Source organism: Hermetia illucens, chromosome 1 (genome assembly GCF_905115235.1).
Source record: "Hermetia illucens chromosome 1, iHerIll2.2.curated.20191125, whole genome shotgun sequence".
Classification (NCBI taxonomy): domain Eukaryota; kingdom Metazoa; phylum Arthropoda; class Insecta; order Diptera; family Stratiomyidae; genus Hermetia; species Hermetia illucens.
The window spans coordinates 1,484,331-1,496,490 of NC_051849.1; the positions used below are offsets into that span (position 1 = coordinate 1,484,331).

The following is a 12,160-nucleotide window of genomic DNA, read 5'->3' on the forward strand; positions in this document are numbered from 1 at the left end:
CGCCACTAGTCCAACGTAGCATTTTCGTCTCCATTACCGCAAGATGCCGTTCATTGTCTTTTATGGTCGGCCAACACTCAGAACCGACTGGACGGACGACATTGCGGTAAATTTTAGATTTGAGACGTTCGTTGATACGTCGATCACAAAGGACACCAGTTGTGGAACGCCACTTCATCCAGGTTGCGTTAATGCGTGAAGCAATTTCATAACGCAGTTCTCCATTGGCTGATAGTGTTGACCCGAGGTATCTAAATCGCCCAGTTCTGGGCAGATCACTGCCGCTGACAGTGATTGTGCCTGTTTCATGGGCATCGGTCGTCAAAAATTCAGTTTTGTTTAAATTCAATCTGAGACCGTGTTGCATGAGGCGATCATTCCATTTTAGAACAAGTTGCGCGAGATCATTTCTGCCATCAGATGCTAGGAAAACATCATTTGCATAAAGCAGTGTGTAGGGCGCTGGACGTTGGATGCTTTGATATACTTGTCACGATTTCGCACGTCCTCTGGCACTAGTTGTTGTTGCAATGCATACCACATGAGTTTGTAGGACACACGGTCCAACATTTTCTCCAGATCTAGAAATAGATGTTGAGAGGGCGATGTTCGCCATGAAGTTTATCCATGGCTTGTATTGTGTCAGTGGTTCCGTATTTCTTGACTGACTTGGCCTGGTTCATGATAATTTGAACAATGTCGGGAAAGCAGCTATTAAGAATGTGTTCCTTATTGCGGGTGTCAAAGCCTTTGCCTGCATGGCAACAGCTGCAGTCTGCTTTTTCACCGACGTGACCATTAAGTTCACTCGTAACGATAAAGTCATCAGCAGGCACGTTACGATTATTTGTATGGAATACTTCATCAGCATCATTCTCAGAATCGGGTCGTCCTGTGTTTGGCACATAGGCGGTGAAGAAATGAATCCTGTAATGAGATGTGTGGCAATTAAATCGCCCAACTTCCTTTATGGCTTCATGGAAATCTTCAGAGATAGCAATTTTGACATCATTTGAGGTGTTTCGGCTATCGAAGTGCAGAAGTTTAAAACCATTTTAACTGCGTTCGCATTCCATGAAGATTAAAAATTCTCACTGATTTCTCAACAGGATCGGGACCTCTCCGTGTCGCGTCGACTGAGGTGGCAAACCTCTCTCTTATCTTATCTGTCACGGAACCTGTAACATACAGACTTTAGGCAGGAAAAGTCCCCAAGGAAGTGGTTAAAATGTTAGAGTTATTTTTTTCTCTTTCCTTAAAATAAAACAAGTTGGCGTACCAATCCAATTTCATTCTAGGCTTTGAAGTGCATTAGATCACTTCATTCAGATACAATTTCCTCTGCCACTAGTAATATTTGAACCGCGGCGTTCCTGTTCGACAGCCTAACACTCGAAACCTGACCCAGTCAAAAATAACAAAAACTTCAAAAATCAAAAAATCAAAAATTACTGACGGTTTCGTCCAGGGCAGAGGCAACTCATCAGACGCTGCCTCACCTTTGCCCTGGGAGCAGCGTGACCGAAAGTGCCAACAGGTGGAAAAACACTCCCCGCTCCCATAATCATTACTCATTCACCCATGCGAATGAGCATCACCCAGTACCAGTTCACTTGAAGATGGGCCATTGTTTAGGGGTATTTTAGCATACATGTGTAAACTAGGGTGTAGTTGGGGTTTTCTACCCAAGCAGATAGGTTCAGAAAAATGTCTCACGGGGTCCCCAGTGATATTGCTGCGTGATCGTTACAAACCTAACTATTCTGACTCTGAAGTTATGGTCATGACATATTTATTGATTCCGGTTCTGTATTTGTCAAAGAAGTGAAGTCCGCTTTTCTTTTATTGCTGGAAAAGTAATAGCTAGACTTTTCCAGCAATAAAAGAAAAGCGCTGAATATTACCAATGCATTCTTGGAAACGGATAATGGAAAGAAAAATGTCTCTACTCCATAAATTATAATCACAAGCATTCATCATCGTCAACGGCGCAACAACCGGTATTCGGGCTAGCCCTGCCTTAATAAGGAATTCCAGACAGCCCAGTTTTGCACCGAGGTCCACCAATTCTGGCGTCCTGATCTACGCCATCGCTCCATCTTAGGCAGGGTCTGTCTCGTCTTCTTTTTCTACCATAGATATTGCCCTTATAGACTTTCCGAGCTGGATCATCCTCATCCATACGGATTAAGTGACCCGCCCACCGTAACCTATTGAGCCGGATTTGATCCACAACCGGACGGTCATGGTATCGCTCATAGATTTTTGTGCTAAGAACCCAAGTCTCCAAGGAATACATGAGGACTGGCAAGATCATTACCAGAGCAAAGCTCTTACTGTACATGGGGAGAGGTTTCGAGCGGTATTGCAATAAGTTATTAAAGAATTTTGAAGTGGGTGGAAAGGGTGGTTGGAAAAGGCTGAATTCAATTAACGTCAAAAACGCAGTATTTAGACAAACATTCCTGATACATGATCGGTGACCCCGAAATCAAAGCTTTGAACGCAGAGTCTAACGTTGCGCTAAATAGCTGGAGCTAAATAGATGGAGATTGACTAAAAGATGGGAATGGAGCTGAGGAAACTTCGAATGGGCTACACATTGAGTAGCATTTACTTATGTTTGGTGTCAGCTCATTTCCAAAAACAGTCTATTGGAGGTGCGACAAAGGAAAACCTCTTAAGATACCAGTTTATATTAGAAGGCAAAGGCAAGACAAAAAAGCCAAACAATTTTTATGGATTTTTCTTCAGCTCTTTTACTAAACATGAACATAGAGTGTGTATTCGCTGTGTTCCAAGCGAAAATATTACTGGGTTAAAACGCCACCCGTCTCCGTCGTTATTAGCAGTTTTTATTTTTTCATAAATATTTCGTATTTCGGGACCAACTTGTTCCCTTTCTCAAAATGAAAACCGCTACTAGCGGCGAAAAACGATGTTGTCTTATAATCCATTATGCATTTTTTAATTTAAATTAATCTGTCCCTTCAGCACACAGAAAAATATTTTTTAAGGGGGAATTCTATTCTAGACAGTCGAATTTTAAGTGTATTTTCATACGTAGGGGAGAAGGTATAAGCATTTTTAATATCGGTTTTTCTTATCAATTTTTTGTTGACATTTCAAAAGAATCCATAAAATAAAACAATAAATAAATTACGAAATTGAAGAAAGGTGATGTGAACTAAAAAAAGGAAGTCATTTTCGTTTGACCAGAGCAATTTAAGAAATCTAAAAAACCAAAAATGACGGCCATGTGAAAAAGTGTAATGGCTTTGCTAGTTAACGTTTCAAAAGATACAATTTCGAGAAAACACGTAGCTCAGGCACTCGTAAAACTAGTACTACTAATACTTAAAATAAAAAAAAATCGATTTCTTTGAATTACTAAACTGGACTGCACCCTTAATTCAAAATTGGTAATTCTGAAACAGAAAATTCATAATGGATTTTTAAGTGTAAGGCTCCTTATGTGACTCCTCCTGCAGAAAATATTATTATCATTCGGTTTACGCACTTTGGGAGATACTTTTTCTATTATTTAGGGCTTTCACTAGCTTCAAAGATTTTATGGAAGGAGAAAAAGTCACGCGTTTTTATGACTGGCGACTACCAAGGGCATCAGAATAGGCAATTACTTTTAAGAACGATTTCAATTTTCCGTCATGAAAGGGATATTAGCTCCTTTCCTTACTTCCATATTTATTAAAGAGTTGATAAAAGAGCACAGAGCAAAGCTTCAATACTAAACCACATTGGGCAAGGACACAGCCACTTGGGAGAGAAAGGGCGCCGGCCTGAGGAGAAGGAGGTGGAAAGGGGGTTTCCCCTTGGGTCTGGAGCTCTGGAGGTCCGGAACAGTAATTCCAATAAAAAAAGTAAGCAAGTACATAATTTACATCCCAAGTTCGTTTAGTTTTCATCCCAGGTCCGGATTCCTTCTCTATGCTTCTGCTAGGGAGCATAACACATAAAATTGTAGAAGAGAGCTTGACCGCAAGGATATTTGGAGTTTTAGGTTTCACACAATTTATTACTCTTGATGATGATAATGATATCCAGATTATAAACTGAAAGCTGGCTTAAGGGGGTCATCCCGCGTGTCGGATCCGCATAATCGAATTTTTTTTTGGCATCAATTGTATCTAGATATAGTGTAGAATATATGGGCAAGGTGATTTTTCGATATTCGGAGTCATTCGGAAATTATAGTGTTAAACACGTGATAAGTCACATGCCAAATTTATGCCGATCGCCGAAATAAAGGTCCTATTAATCGGTCTGAATGACGTTCGAATGACTTCACTAAAAGGACGAGAATTGAAGCTAAGGCTGTATATGTGTTTCTTGAAGAAACCTAAGGTTTATGGATTAGGTATAGTAGATTAATGGTCAGTTAAGGTTTTATGGCTAAAAATCGTATTCTACTTTTTAAATGCGTTGTTCTCGAAACGGCATGTTGAAAATCGGCTGCCACCATAGCCCAAAACCGATCCAACGGAAATCTTTGAAATTTTCAGGACTTATTCAGAACATATTTCTACGGTCCGCAAACTAGGATAATTGCGATTTATTTAGTAGTTTTTTTATTCATTGAAGAAGCTGTGAAAAAACACCAAAATTCAAAAAAAAATGTTTAGCAAAGCACCAAAAATTTGGTTTTTAATATTTTTTAATAATCCTAGTTTGCGGACTGTAGTTAAGTCTTGACGTTAAAATGTCGTTTACTTCTTTTCTGTAAGATGATCGCAGCGCTCTCTAGCGTGACAGCAGAAAAACACCTTTTTTTAGAGATGGAAAAATTATTATGCACGTTCAAGATAATAAATCTATGGAGAAAAATTCGTATTTGTATCTTTCTCCAGTTCTTCACAAAAAATTACTAAAAAAAGCGAAAAAAACGGCCTTCACACGGGATGGCCCCCTTAAAGTGTACTCCTATTATTATATTATAATATATGGCTGTTGTGTGTATTTACTAAAGGATGTTAACTCGTTTTATTAAAAATTATGAAATATCTTTGGTTTATTTTTCTCCAACATACTAAGACTAAATAAGAGAGCTTTGGATAATTCCACATCTTCTCTAATTCAACATAAACTATGAATACCAAGTCAGCTATTACCTTTCCATAATAGTTAATACTCTGTTCTGGTGAAAATAGTTGTTAATTTATTCATCTAACCTTGTTTAGTGGCGAGGTTTTATCATTATGGTTTGAATCAATAGCAGAATGGTGTGTCATGCACGTCGGTAAACGTTACTTATGTGCATTGAAACATCAAATGGGTGTTTTCAGAAAGAAAAATGTGGGTAATTCCAGTTATTGAAGCTTAAATACGTTTCATGTAAATTAAAGGATAATTGGTTTGTGTGCTTATTTCAACTTTAATCCAATTTGGGTGTTAGAACTTCATAGATTAAATTAATTTCATGCACGGGGGTTGATTTTTTATAGTGTTAGATAACCTCTATGCCGTGAGACATGCTCGTACTCAATTAAAAAAAATAAATGATTTATTCGTCAGGGATTCCATTGCACGTATCGTTTGATTATTACGTAAATATCAAATAAATTTATGCCAATTTCCGTTGCCGATGCATAAATAGTTATACTTGGTGACTGAGCTCGTTTACATTCAAACGGTGTAGATTTTGATATCAAACTTTTCATTTCTAGGCGCCTCAAATCCCCGGGAGACGCTGCTTGATTGGGCGAAGAGAGACACATGCAAAGTATCTATAAGATGTGCGTTTATTATTCAAGCAAGAAAACGATTCTCAATTAGATGACTTTGTGTTATAAATGCAATTTCTACGGAAAAATTGTTCTACTACTGAATCAAAACATACGATTCATGCAATGATGTGAAAATGTACAGGTTTTCAAGGGTGGGACCCAGGTTGCACATTTCCAGAACTGGCTGGTTTATAATCGTACATAAGAAGTGACAAGTTCTAAATGCCATAGTATATTGTTTTTGTAGAAGTATATGATCGCTTGGGTTGCCTACTACGTAACATGCTTTCTAATTTTGCTAAGATATTGAAAGTGATTTAAAAGGCTCCTCTGGATATCGGCTTTGCTACTTCTCCTGGTGCTAAGGTTGGTTCGGCTAGAGTCCAAATTTTCTAATGTTATGATTTAGCGTATCAAGTCCCCGCGGTTTTGGTCCTTTGGAACTAGATGTTATCACAGTGCATAAACAGATGAGTTCAGGAAGCAAGCAGTCAAACTCCTTGCCTAGATCCCAAAAGGCAATATAGGAGTTCAATATTTCTGTTAGTACTACTGGAGAAATCCGTCGCTTGCAATAAATAAGAGTTCCGAAGCTTTAAACTTGTGGCGCCCAACGTGGGTTGTCAAATTTCGGATGACACCAAAGATCTATTGTGTATATGTTTTTTTGCCTTTTTAAGGTTCCGTGTGGAACAGAACCTTATTAGAATCGAGTCGATGTCTGTCTGTTTTTTTTCTTTTCTTTCTTTTATGGGTGGAGGTAGAAATCTTGCAAAGACACTGTGCCAACTAGCTCGGATTCTCACCCACAAAAACCACCCCCACTTTCTCCTTCTACCTTCCCAGCAGAATTGCTGCAAAGCATTTCTTCGCGGGGAGGACTACGCCAAACCAAACCGAACTTTCCATTCTTCGTGACCTTCTTGTGTACTCCGCTTTTCTAAGTTCCTCCTGTAAACTTTTGATTATGTATTTCACCGTACATCAATTTCCCCCCGGCTTCATCATTTTCCCGACCATGTTCTGCGGGCTTATGTTGATTTTCAGAGAGTCTTCCAGACTCCTCCTCTCTGAGTAAAATGGTGAACAGTGGAACATAACATGCTCCAGGTCCTCACGTGTGCAATCACATTCAGGACAAAAGGGATAAACTTGCAGCCTGAATTGGTGCAGATACTTGCTGTAATCACCATGTCCTGACAAGAATTGCGTCAGATGGTAGTAAGTCTCGCCGTGTCGTGGCTGGATCCACTCTTCAATACGAGAAATCAAAGTGTGTGTCCAGCCTGTGAGTCATTCCACCGTTGCTGTCACTTTTCCAGCGACTCTCGTTTTACCGCCTTTCGGTATTCTGTATCCTTTTTAGGTGGATTCGTTCTCTTTTTCTCGGAAAGGCAAATGTCATCACCAAAGTTCTTATTGTTTTGTTTCAAATTTCGCACTAATATTAAAAACCGTTGCCTCAGGAATACATCTGAGCTTAAATGCCACTACCTATCTGTCATACTATGCCGGTTACAGCTCTTCACCAACCCCTTCGGTCCAGTTGATCACCACTCCACATTCATCGGCCGGTCCAAGCCTCGCTAATTGACCTTGAACTTTGAATTCAATGTCGCTAGAACCATAGCAAAACTGCCTCAAATTTTTCCCAGCTAGTATGCTCCGCACAGGTCAACATTTCAAAAAACTGATTGACGGTTTCATCCAGGGTAGAGGGTCCAGGACTCATCAGACCCTGCCGCACCTCGGTTCTGGGCGCAGCGTGACCAAAAGTGGCTACAGGTGGCAATCGGTAGTGGGTGAGGTAGTCTTAAGTCAGCATCCAGTTGATGTTGGGCCGGACCAATTGGGAAGAAACTCTCTTCTCTCAATCTTCAAAGGCATTATTATTTTAATTAATAAAAAAGATTGGCATTGGGACTATAAAATCAGAAAGAGTGTATTGGAAAGTAAAAGGGGTGCTAAAACGTAAAAAAGTAAGGAAACGCTGAACTTAAATGCAGCTTATCTTCACAGGTAATACTTTTCATATTTTTCCAAATGAGTAATTATTTTGGGAGCTACTTACTGCTTTCTCCAGTACTTAGCTACTTCTACTAGTACTTATTTAGGGAGCTTCTTACTCTCTTCATCAGTGCTTACAGCGAAGAAGTTCTACGAAGACTTTACAAACATCGGAAGTGATAACTAAGGAAATGCTGCATATTAATAAATGCACTCTCCCGTTAAGATTGTCACTAGACAAGGCGGATGAAATGTTGCAGATGTCGCAAAGCCGCCGACACTTATGGCTTATAACTCAAATGAAAGAAGACTTTATAGAGGAGATTCAACTCCCAGCCCATTTTTCGAAGTTTTATGGTGGAGAAAAATCATTGCATATTTTCGATCGTGACGTTAATTGTGGGAGAAAAATCCCGCGCATATAGATTGGTGCTGTGTGCTGCGTATGTGATGCAGTGCATTGATTGCATTGTTGCATGTGGCATTAAACAGTTTGTCATATGGGATGGGGAAACACACATAAGAAAACCACCTAACCGGGATCGGCACACCAATACATTAATCATATGGATCATGGGCCGGTCAGCTACTTCGTTCCTACCCCAAAGAGACACAATGACATTCTGTGCATCTTTGCCACTAGATTTACTCTTCCTGCATCTAGTCTTCTCGTTCGAGCGGTCTGAAGTGTTATAATAATGAAGCACAATTGGTTGAATAAACAAAAATAAGATGGAAGAGACTATGGATACACAATGCTTCACAAAAGATTGAAAAAAAGTCAAGAGAAAATGTGCGTAGGGAGTCTGGAAGAATATTGAGATTACATATTGTAGTGTTCCCTTCTTTGTTTCCTCCATTTTGAACACCCCTTACCTTTCTCAATATAGTTCTCCTAATTTCCTTTTTCCCTTCCTCAACATTCACAATTGATATAAATATTTTATTTTAAAAAAATCAACAATTTCATGCTATTTATCCAAATCTACCACCTCTCTCTATAAAATTCTAAAGTCGGTTAATTTGTATGTTCAAATATGATGATCGGTCAAAATTTGACCGGATCATTTATTTTAAAACGCAGGCCCGGTTGAGGCGAGACTGGCTGATCTTTTGACAGCGGAACGGCTGGACCGGAAGTCGATTCGAGGCCGTGCGACAAATACAATCTTTTCTGAGTGATAAACGAGAAAATTTGCTGAAGAAGAAATTGGAGACCCAGGTAAATGACATATTCTGAAGTGTCTTGCCAGGGGAGTTTACCCCAAATATTTTGTCCCAAAAGAAGTCTGATTGGCATACTCTTTCTTGCAAGGACAACTAAATTGGTAGGAATTCAGTCAACTTGGGAGTTTCGGATGGGTGCACATGAATAAGTGGAAGGAATAGGCAACAGTCGAACATTTTAACATTTTGAGGTTGACTCAATTTGATGTTTTGCTTGAGACTTTCTGTAAATGAAAATATGACCATATTCAACGGTGAAGTGAAGGGTGCAAGAGAGAGGAAAAGAAAAGGAATTTTCATTGAAGTTTTGCGGCGGAAAGACAGAAGAATGGGAATCATTCTTAAAAGCGGTTTCTGTAAAGTTATTGACCTGAGGAAGTGCCGCAACAATGGAAAGGAAGAATTTTCCAATAAGTACAATCCCTTTTGTAAATTGTTTATCGAAGCAGTATTGGTAGAATATTTTATTTATATTTTATTTTTTTTAAATTTTTTTAATTTATTTGTTTTTTTTTTTACTCTGAAGTTATATCGTTTTTATCATTTATGAATTACACATGGAAATGAATTTCAAATAATTTCCTTTTGATTTGAGGACTTTCTTTTCCCCTACTCCTCATTAGCCCCATAAGACTCTTACAACAAGCATCCTTCTATATAATGGCATGAGGAAGTCAAGGTTTGGTGGTAATCTCAAAGGCCTATACATCATCTGGAGCAGGAGAGACGTTGATCAAGGAGGTGATCCGTCGTGGATCCCCCTTTTCGATCGGAGCACTCGGGTCAGGAGTTTAATGGCTCCACGTGCGCGGACGAGACGTCTTGTTAAGGTTTTGTGTAAAATAAAACCTTGTTAAAATCGGTTTATGGTCTGTCCGTCACTCCGTTTGTCTGTCACATACATTTCTCTCGGAGACGATTATAGTGATCGACACGAAATTTAGTGGAAAAGTGGGAATTGTGAATGCTCTCGCACGCAAGGAGTTACATTATTCTACATCTACAAATTTAAGGGAGGGGGTTCCCATACACGCAAAAGGGCTGTGAAATTTTTTTTTCACCAAATATAAGCTGGTATCAAACGAAAGTGATCATTTTTTCACGGACTTTAACATTTTTTAACGGAGGCTGCCACTCCTAGGCTCCGAATGACACAAAAACCTTTCATACCTGAAGTGCTGAGCTTCCGGTTTCCCGGCTTATTTTTTTTTCTTTCTGGTTTAGCTAGCGTGCTGCTTTTAAAATCCGGTGTGGACCTACGCATCGGAAAAGGCACGTGAATTTTATGCAATGACACGTGAGCGATCGAAGTGCCTAAAGGACCCCCCCCCCCCCCCCCCCCAAATTCACGAGGTTCGCAAGCAGAAACGCGTGGAAGTACGTGTCGATGGAGCTTCAAGATTTGTGGGCGGACATTGACGGTCAATTTCGCTATCTGTTTAGGTTTTTATGGTAACTCTTCTCTCTTGGTCGTCTCCGGCTACTAACGATGATCTTTTGACCACCGACCACCAATTCTGTCATTACAACATGTATGTGCTTAGCTTTCGTCGAAAATGAAACCTTACTAAAATCCGTACACTGTATATCTGTTTGTCGACCCACCTCTCTGTCTATCTGTTGGACGTATTTTTCTCAGACATGGTCAAACCTTTTGACATGGAATTTCCATGGAAATGTTGGAAGTGTTAACCTCTGTGGCGCGGCAGGATTCGCGGCATTCGAAATTTATTTCGAATCTTGCGAATACCAGCGGGCAGATGACGCCACCGGCGCTCTCCACTCAGTTTAGAGCTCGCCACAGGAGTGGAGAGCAGACGGTGGAAGAGTGCCATTAGTAGGCTTCGGAATGACAAAAAATAATGGTGAGTCTTCCGTCAGCTGTCAGAGAGAAAAGAAGATATTACAAAAAAAAAGATTTATGTATCTTATGTTGTAGTTTTAATTATTTGTAAAAATTAACTAGAATTTTTATAATAGTCTTAGCTATAATGTGAAATAAAGTAGTGTTAACTAAATCAGTATTTGTAATATCCTATTTTCTCTCTGACAGCTGACGGAAGACTTGCCATTATTTTTTGTCATTCCCCCGCCTGCTAATGGCACTCTTCCACCGCCTGCTCTCCACTCCTGTGGCGGGCTCTAAACTGAATGGAGAGCGCCGGTGGTGTCATATGTTCGCTAGTATTCCCAATATTCGAAATAAATTTCCAATGCCGCGAATCCTGCCGCGCCGCACGTACACGTGTCAAGTTCCTTGGACACACAGACAGGTACGGACGAATGTTGAGTGGGAGAAGTGGCCTTGATGCGTCGGAGATTGTCTGTCAGCAGACGCACCAACCCCGACTCTGTGAGACCCAATCTCTTGTCGAAGACCACATCACTTGGGAGTCTCGGGTTCTTCCGTATCAACACCTACGGGTGTAGGCAAGTGGACGTGAGTCTTGGCTTGCGTAGGACATTTTCGTGGCGTTTCATTCTGGCGGATGTCAACTTCCCTGTACTAGGCGCAGACTTCTTGTGTCACTATGGGTTGCTGGTAGACTTGCAAAACAAGTCTCTTATAGATTCCACGGCCAATCTTAATTCGTCGGGACAAATGGTATCTCACTCGGGCAATAATCTTTCCGTTCTTTTAGAAGACATTACCGACTCTCGTGTTCGGGCACTTCTCCAAAAGTTCAGCCAGATTACTACCGAGTGTAGTCTCTCCAAACCAGTGAAGCACAATGTGCAGCACCACATTATCACTACTGGTTCCCCGATCTTCTCGAAGGTGCGTCCTCTACCACCCCAGAAACTGGCTATTGCCCGGAAAGAGTTTGAACAACTCGTTCAACAGGGTATCTGCAGGCCCTCAAACAGCTGTTGGTCTTCACCATTGCATATGGTCCCTAAGCCAAACGGCGAGTGGCGTCCATGTGGGGATTACAGAAGGCTAAATACACAGACTGTTCCTGACCGATATCCAATTCCACTCATCCACAAATTTGCGCAAACCGAAACAATTGGAAAAATGTATGCTGTTTCCTGCATATGGTACCTAGACCCCGAAATAATCTCCACCTCAATATCTGTCCAAATGATTGTATGTTACTATATTTTGGAAACGTACTACAGAACCTTTAAAATTTTTGGTGCAGCCAGAAATTTTGCAAGAATCTATCGGGCATGATCCT

The 12,160-nt window shown here is 40.4% G+C and overlaps 1 protein-coding gene across 2 annotated transcripts in view; it reads left to right on the forward strand.

Moving 5' to 3' along the window:
• The window catches only part of LOC119655929 (aquaporin AQPAn.G), a 45,607-nt gene that overhangs the window by 17,291 nt on the left and 16,156 nt on the right, over nucleotides 1-12,160 (forward strand). The gene's annotated exons all lie outside the window — the stretch shown is intronic.